The following is a 9,551-nucleotide window of genomic DNA, read 5'->3' on the forward strand; positions in this document are numbered from 1 at the left end:
TCATATTACAAAATATTATTATATCTTACTAAGCCTCGAATTTACAGCGAGCGTCTTAATGTAAACGTTTCATATCAAGTGTCCCTTTATTCTCTTTGCTCTTTGAGTCTTTCTGATGTCTTTAATTGTTTTGCAACCTTGCTTTTGTTCAGTTCTTTCTGTTTTTATCTGTTTTTGTATAAAGTCTTAGCTTTTTTGTGAAGTTGTACACCAATAGTTTATTAATCTGCTTATTTTTTTACATTAAACACAGTGATTAAATTCCTTAAACTGTTCCTAATGAGTAAGTAAATGCCTTCACTCTGATAATAACACTGTACTATGTTATGTGGATGGATATGTTCACTGAAACTGTGAAAAATGTGGCATTTCATTCACAGCAGGCATCACCTTTTCAACATCTCATTATGGAATAAAACGGAGTGGATATTTTTTTTAACCTCACTCCCCCACCAAAAAAAGTTATAGCAGACCCAAGGCTTTGAGAGATCGATTTTCCTATCAAATCCATCTTAATTAGGTTTTTAAGAACGAAAAATTTCCTTGACATCAGGAATGCAGACCTGAGCAAGCATTTCACCGCCTATACAAGCGTGTCACACACTCGCTTACAGTGCTTAAGATGCATTTTTTTTTTTTTTTTTTTTTTTGGCCGGATCCAAATTTTCTTGGCTGGTCAATAAAGACTGCCTTTGTAAACGGTTCAAGAAAATGTTTGCTGTATTTTCCAGCATCACTGGATGTTGGGGCTCAGAAAGAGAGAGAGGGAGAGAGGGGGAGGCAGAAAATTAATGCAGCAGGCTGATATTATGGCATACTTATCTAACGTGATGGTATCAATGAGACCTCTGGTTAATGGTGTCATTTATATCCTGACAAAAGGGCGAGTTCAGCACATCTCTCATTAACAGTGCAGTCACATCGAATGGCCCCGGGTCTCATCGTCAAATGTGTTATCCCCCATAATATTTTATTTACAACCAGTGTGAAGACACATTAGTTATTCCGGTCCATTGTGAGCACATATAATTTATATCCACAGAGATTCTTTTATTTTATTTCTTTTTTTTTTATTTACTTGGTTGGTGTCCAGCACATCATAGCTTTGGCATGTTTTCACATCATCGTCAGTCACATATTGAGTCCAAGGTATCTCTTCCTCCACTGCACTCCACTACACACTACACCTGGAGTTGCACTTGTGCTTGTATATATTTTTATTTTATCATTTTTACCCCCATAGGGATTCAATCATAAATTCAACACAATGTATAACTCAATAAAAGACATAACCCTGAGGTTATTTACCCGAGGCCTCTAACCACTATCATCTAGACCCATAATGCACGGAAAGAATGTGCACCTTGTCACAGGATGACACCCAAAGCCCAATAAATCCCGCCACCGCCACTACACCACAAGATAAATGGATCCCTCCTCCAGCCGGCCCTGCACCACCCCACCAGGCACTGTCAAGGTTACCCAGAGTGATGCGCTTTGTAAGGGACTTAGCGCTCTTTATTTTCCATCATCACCGTCTTGAGCCCAATAAACTCGAAGACGGTGGAAGAGGAGAGCGGGGATCTCCGAGCGCGCCTGTCACATGACGCCTGGCCGTCGTTTGAGCGATGACTCGCCGGCCTGGCCGCCCTTGAGGAATGAGAGGGGCTGGCGCAGCGTTTGTTAGTTCGAGTTCAAGTGTAATTAATAAGCGACAGATGTGGTTTTAAAAACAGTGCAGCGGTTATTTGCGTCCGTCACCGCGCGTCACAGTCAAATCCATCAGCGACTGAGACGCTCCATCCCCAAGTCGGTGCTTAGGTCATTCAGCCTCCCGCTCATTCCATTGTTTCATGTCCTTGAGTAGCTCACTAGATCCCCCCCCCCTCCCAGTATTGTTAGGGAGAGCCAGGGTTCAGCTTTTTTTTTCCTTTGGCTTATTTGCTAGTGTGTGTGCTGGTTGTGCATTTTATTTCAGATGCAGAGTTTTACAGTCCCAAACATTTCTTACTGCGTTAGTGGGATTTGTTAGCTAACTGGCACACTTAAGAAGTTGGCGATAAAAAAAAAAAAAAAAAAAAATAGGAACGAAAATGGGATTTTTTTCATCATTTTCACCATTAAAGTCAACAAGCAAATGATCAAACATGCATTAAGTGAGTTCATTTGGCCATTCCCACAGTTTTCCAAAGACGTTGCCAGTGATGTCACACTCTAATTTGCATATCCATGACCTACAGATTGTGTGCATGCAGTGGTGGTGGCACACCTTGTCTGATGAAACCTCTTTCAGACTTGCAAGTAGCAAAATCAGCATCAGCCGTGCCAATTTGTCACCGAACTATTCGATATTCAACTCATTGCACTGCAAAAACTCAAAATCTTACCAAGAATATTTGTCTTATTTCGAGTCAAATTATCTCATTACACTTAAAATAAGACATGATCACCTAAGAAATAACTTGTTTTTAGACAATTTTCACTTGTTTCAGGTGAATTTTCACTTGAAAATTTGCTCGTTTCATTGGCAAATTTTGCAAGTGAAACAAGCAAATTTTCACTTGTTTCAAGTGAATTTTCACTATATCCACAAGCAAATTTTGTGTTTTTTGCTTTTGCTTTATTTGATGGTGACAGCAGAGACAGACAGGAGGTTAGGAGGGAGGGGAGAGAGGCGATGACTTGCAGCAAAGAGCCTGGAATCAAACCCGAGCTGCTGGACACGTGGTGGTACGCGCTCTACCAGGTGAGCCACCGGGGCGCTCTGGACTTGCTTCTGAGAAAAAAATTCAGAGAGGATCAGGAAAAATCCCTAAGGATAGCAACAAATGTGCCAAGTTGACAGCAATGATCCTTAATCTGATGTTATTCAGCCAGAAAAACAGTTTCTGTGACTCCACCCGTTGAGATGTGTTTATTTCAGCATCTGCCACCACCCAAAAAAAAAAAAAAAAAACCCAAAAAACCACTGAGTATGCATCTCATACATCCCTGCTCAGATTATGATGGCACCCTGGGGAGTGATGAATCTCATCAGTGTCTTACATGTTTAAAATGACCCTGATTGGCCCAGAGGGGAACGCGTCCAAACGAGGTAAAATATTTGTTGCTTGGCTGCGTTATTCATGGGGACAAGCTGTACCGCCGCCTCGTTACTGGCGACGGCACATAAATCAAGAACAATAGTTTTGAAGTCCCTGAATTCAATAAGATCGAAGGGCCATATAGGACTAACCGCAATACAATTATGTCAAAATTGTATGCAATTTCTCTTTTTGGCAGGCTTGGGAAATGAGAACCATACAGACTCACTGCTCAATTGCATCCATATTGTATTGTGGCTGATTCGGCATGGCCTGCATTCCAGTCTGAGTGGAGGGAGCGTATCTACGCCACAGCAAAACAACAGCAAGAGGGTGGAAGCCCAGATATTTAAGAACTGGTGCCGTCTTGATTTTATTAGGCTTTCACAAATCAACTGTGTGCATTTACCTCGGGGGGTTGGGGGTCTCGAACAATAAGAAAAGAGGTTAAAAAATAGGAATAATGGTTATAATCCATAATCCAACAAAGTTTTATTTCCCTCTCAAACAAAAGCAGCCGTACAAAACCGTTCACCGCTATCAGAGCTGTTTCGTGCTGCTGGCCCCATTGAACACCTCCAACTTGCCAAGGCCAGCTCCAAGACTCCAAGCAGACAAATTAACCGCAGCGCTATAACATAATGAGAACAAAAACAAGTTAGCAACAAGTTCGTGAAATTTTTTCAGCTCAAGTCTTAAAAAGAAAATGAATTTCCTCAGCCAAGTGGTTCCAGAGGAGCAAAATGCTCAATCGCTTTTGGAAACGAGACGGACGCCCTGATTTTGTGGTTAGCCCTCGTCCAGGCACCGCAACCGGCTAAATAAATTACATGTCATGCTGGGTAGGAAAATATTCCATGGTGGCATGATATTTAACCCCTCACTGTAGCAATCAAAATAGATCTGCTGATACGCAGCACTTCTAGTGCGAGGAGCCAAGGGGTTATTTTGTGCCATGGATGACGTTATTTATTGTGCAACTCAGATTTGTCAACATGTGTGTGTGTGCCATTGCCCCCAAGCCATACACACATACATTTTCTGAACTACAGGCAACTAAAGGGAGAATCTATCCTCTGATACTCCTCCACTGTCAGTGAGTTATTTTATGATAATCAGTAAAATGAGATTTACTTTTTTTGGTGTACCCGCTTTCCTTCCTCCTGTCCTGTTGACTTATTTATTTCCTACATTTCCCAGAAAGCAGGTGTGCACGTTTTGCATTCGGCTGCGGGTTGTGCCGAGTTGTGAGCTCTGTGTGTTTGCATTCATTTGGCTCACAGCAGCCACGAGAGCATAAAAACACAGCGCCAATCAACGGAAAAAAAAAAAGCAACGGCGACGTAAACCTGATAAATAAATGGACCGGGCGAATACAGGATTCTTTACAGAGAGAGGGGAAGCAAAGCCCCGGTAATGTTATTTAGAAAATGAGGTAAATTAACAAGCCGGATCCATACAAGCACAAACAGCGGACAGGTGATCTCAGCGTGCTGCCACAAGTTAACTTTTCCTGCCGTTTCCTTTTTGTACCTTGTTTGTGGTATTAGCACACACACACACACACACACACACACACACACACACACACACACACACGTTGGAGCAGTTTAAGAATTAGACAACTCGCTGTGATTCAGGTGTTCCACGTCGCAAGTGTTTCCGAGACACACACAAACATGAGAACTTAAACTAGTTGTTTTTTTTTTTCTGTTTGTTTTTTTCTTTTCTAATGCTTTTTTGCCCACTGGGACTCACCTGTGCAAGAGTTATATTTGCTTCATTTAATGTGTTTTATTATTGGAAATTGATCTTCTATCGTGAACAGCTGACCTGTGGGGCTCTTTCATTTCTTGCTTTATTTAAAGCAGGGACAGTGAACAATAAATGTATTGCACCAGATTATAGCACGATGCTGGTTTCCATCTGTTGTCCCTTGGGGGGGGGTGCACTTAAGCAGAAACACTGAAACATTGTTTTGTAATGTTGTGTCATACAAATAAGAAGATTCAGAAGATTTCACTGCACATCATTTATTCTTCTCTTACTTGTCATTTTTTTTTCTTTCAGGCTGGAAAAAGCTAAAACAAATCACACGATCAGCGACCAGTCGTCCACGTCGGCTGTGGCTACACTTGTGGTAGTTTATAATAGAGCAAGATTTTGCCATTTCACCGTGTTTTTAAGTTAGATAAACGCTAAACTTGGCCGAAACATCTGCCGTCTCCTCGGTTATCACCCGGTCTGCACCGTAGCCTCCGTGACGTAAAATACCACAAGGCCTCGTGCCGCCCGCGCCGCGATCCCGCTCTCCATAGGAAGGTCACCGCCGATGGCTTTTGAGGCTGCAATGAAAAAAATCATTAAAAAGTCGTGCTTGGCTCGTGATTCCGGCGTTTAGTGGTTTATTTTGTGAAGTGAGGACAAGGCCTCGATCACATGGCTTGGTTTCCCTCCCAGATCAAATGGGTGCAGCTGTGAGCGTTGCATATAAAACAGAGAGCAAGAGTACAAAGAGCATTACATCATTCCTGTTGGTGAAGCTGGTAATTGTGAAGTGAAGAGGCTGAAGAGCCCATTTTATACCGAGGATGTAGTTAAACGTAATGTTACATCCCTCCAGGTGCTCTCGCTGTTTTTTTGTTTGTTTTTCGTTTCCTCTTTTTGACATTGACATAATGTGCCGTGCAGCCAAAGTTGTGACATGTTCAGCTCGGAGCTCCAAAACAAACCACAACCAAAATGCAAAGAAAGATTGTGAGGAGACAGGAGGCGGCCTGCTGCATCCAAACTCGAGAAAATAACTGGAAAAAGATGCAGCAGCGCTCACAAGCACGTCCCATGTGATCCCTGGCTTTACACCAAGATTGCTGGCAAAATAAAAAATTTAGTAGCCTGTTAATATCATCTGTGATAGCAAGTCGTGTGTTGTTTCATTTTGTGTTTTAAGAACAGGGAACACGGGCTAATGAGGGGAAATAGGATCCAGATACGATCTAAAACACCCCGATCACTTGATATAAAGCACAATCGCAGCCGCACTTAAAGCATCTCGATGTGGCTTCAGATTGCAAACGAGAGTGCAGTTGAAAAGAAAGAAAAACACACCGCCAAATGAAGCGTCAGTCGCCGGTTTCTATCCGTTAAAGTGTTGGAGTGATGGAGGCTCTTTCCTTGAATTCGATTATCGCTGTATGATTTGCGAACTCGCAGCACGCTGAGGCTGTGGGTGGGACGTCCAGCGGTGTGATGATACAACATACCATGAAATGAGGAGAGGAGAGCAATAAAAAAAATAAAAATACAACTCGGATTTTATACAGCCTGTGAGGAAGGATGCCAAGGCAAGAAACGTATGTAGCCGGCACTGTCACCCAGACAAACAGGAAGAGGCAGCGCTGTGGTCCCCGGGGAAGCTCCAGAGTCTGGGAGCTCTGTTTTGTCAATGAGGCCCAAGACTGTGGAATATCATTAGGAGAAAAGGCTCGGCTGAGCAGAGCAGCCCCACTGCTTCAGACACTCACATCAGCAGAATAAAGGCAGGAGAAAGAACAAAAAAGAAATGACACTGGTGAGAAAAAAGCGAAGAAAAACAGATCAGAAATCGCTAAGGTGAGACGAAAGAGGGAAGGAAAAGTCGGAGGAGGGATGAAGCCTAAACGAGGCTGTCTAACTGAGGCACGAGACAAAGGCAGGAGGAGAGATTGGCAACAGCGCATGCAGGATTTTATTTTATTTTATTTAAAGACACGTTTTTTTTTTTCCCACACCCCGTTTGCTTTGATGAGATCTGCACTTGCCAGCAGGGCAACAGCAAGGCACCATCTTATTTCACCCTCCTGTAAAGTGATGAACACAGCATTTCCTTGAAGCCTTATCTGCAGCAACACGGTAACACGCAGCGTGCCGCTCCACTCCAATATCTCCCGACATATTACCAGAGCAATGTAAGAGGGGTTGCCTCTGCTGTTATCACATAAACAGGAGGCAATGTGTTAAAACACTGCCGCCACGTCTATGTTGCTTCTTTTCGGCGCCGTCCCATGAATATGCAATCAGACATCTGATAGATGAATTACACTCACACATAAATCATGCAAGGGCAAAATGTGCTCCACTTTTACATACATGGGGGTTGGTAACCCTTCACCTGACAAATAGGAACTGACAAAAGAGAGGGTTGTTCATTTATCAGCTGAGGGAATATGAAAAAAAAAAAAAAAAAAACCCTGATATGCTTTTGCTTTTGCATACAGATTGCAACGCCTTATGGGACGGTCACCCACGAAAAGGCGCATCTGTGATCATCTAAATCAAAAGTTGCTGGTGCAGTCAACAAGTTTCAAGCATGGTTTATTTTTTACATCACATCACGCAGATGTGAAAGCGCTCGTTCAGCTTTGAGCGTGTTTTAAATCCTTTGTATCCTTAAAGGTCAATTTGACAAACTGCTGTTGGGCGTCGGCTGAGAGGAGACGGAGGGGAAGGAGAAGATGATCTGATCTGTCTCAGACGACTGCCGTTTTTTGGTAAAATGCCACTCTGCGAAACACGGGCGCAATATTACATTTTCCTGATAGGTGAAACATAATCTCCGACAGCGCTGTTAGGAGTTTTTGTCAAGCATACGTTTATCCTCGGGAAGTCGACTAGGCGTCGTGTTCTTTCAGCAGCACAATGCTTCACATTTCACTCACAGACATTCACACCCCGGGCCGTCCAGAAATGCTCCTTAGCACCAGTGAAGGGCGAAAGGGCGCAATAGTCCAGTAATTTTAGGCCAAAATTGGTTACTATATAATATATAACAATATAAAAGGTTACTATATAACAGTGAATTAAAAGGTTACTATATATATAGTAACCTTTTAATTCACTGTTTAAATGTCTCTTCTGGCATTTAGTCCTCATATTCCTTATTGGCGCATATCCAATCAGATCATGTGTGATATGCATGTGTAAACAGAATAATTCAAAGAACTCGTAATTGACTTTTTTTCTTGTCTTTGTGTGTGTAATCAACTTGTGAATTTTTATAGTGATATCTGAAAGTAAAATTTTGAACCCCTTTCCCCTGTGTGTTAAAAACAGTGTTTTTTGGTCATATGTGGTCATAAATAGGTGATTTTCAAAACTTTCCACCAATGGGATTTCTTGGGACTTTTTCCCCCTCACTCAGGACAAACTGAGGATACAAAATCAGTTGAGTTTGCTTCTCTTGCAATTTGTCCTAGGTTTTTTCATCAGATGACTGGACTACAATATGCTCAGTGTTTTTCAACCCAGCTCGTATTAAAATGTATAAAACGTACCCATCATTTATAACAATACATAACACAACCTGAGTTTTATTGACAAGAAACACACGGCTGCAGCGTCTCGCCGGCCTTCAGCACGGTGTTGTTTTCAGCCTCCAAAGCCAGAACAAATGGACTTTTTGAAAACACCAAACTCACAGCGCAGTCTTGAAATTTTCCACTCCTTCAAAAAAAAAAAAAAAAAAAAAAAAAAAACTCTTACTTGCTGTGAAGTCTGCGAGCGTTGTGTTCACTTTGACCTGGACCTCAGAGCCTCCTGTCTTGGTTCAGGCTAAATGAGACCTGTTAGAAAGCACCGCCTGCGACCTCTCGCTCTCTTTTTTCTCCTTTTTTTCTGAGGGGACGTTCATGATGGTTTCTGAGGCTGACAGTGAGCGCCCTGCCGCACGGTGTTAAAGGCCAGCGAGAAGCTGCAGGCGAGGGCTAATTTGCTGTCACTGAGGCTGGCGGTGATGTTGTGCTGTGAGCAGTTACAAATAATATCTATCAACATTTCAATACTTCTTTTAAGTGCCTTGCCCAAGGGCATCTTGACGATGCTTGTGAAAGTAGTGGACAGCTTTATTTGTTCGCTTCTCCTGACCGTGTTTTCAGAGCCGGTCAAGGGATTTGAACCAGTGACCCTGTGATCACAAACCTCTAGGCTGCTGCTGCTTTAGCCCTCTCCTCTCTACATCCACATTATTATTATGAAATAGCCCACATAAATATCCTTAGCTCACCATGCATTTTTGAAAAATGAGTCTCCTCAGTACCTTTTCCCCATCGTGCAGGTGCAGTTACAACCAAGTTAGCCATGGGCTATATACCTATTCTGATTTTTTTTGTAATAACGCTTTCAAAATGACTGTGTGTTGGCGTTTGCAGATACAATATCCTTAGTCTTGGATATTAAACATTAAACATTAAATAGATTAATTAATTCATGATTATTAATATCTGATGATGATGACTTAATTATAAATGAGGATTCTCGCTGTTAGGGAGGATATTAAACATTGTTGGTAGGGCAGGAATAAAGTTTTGCTTTAACCAAAGGAGCCTTTATTTTTTTCCCTCAGAGCTGCTTGAGCATGTTTAAGCACAGCACCCTGACTTGGCCCAGTTTTTTAAAGAGGAGAAAGGAGGCAACAACAGGCTTGTTTCATCG

This window comes from Myripristis murdjan, chromosome 16, assembly GCF_902150065.1.
Source record: "Myripristis murdjan chromosome 16, fMyrMur1.1, whole genome shotgun sequence".
NCBI classification, from domain to species: Eukaryota; Metazoa; Chordata; class Actinopteri; order Holocentriformes; family Holocentridae; genus Myripristis; species Myripristis murdjan.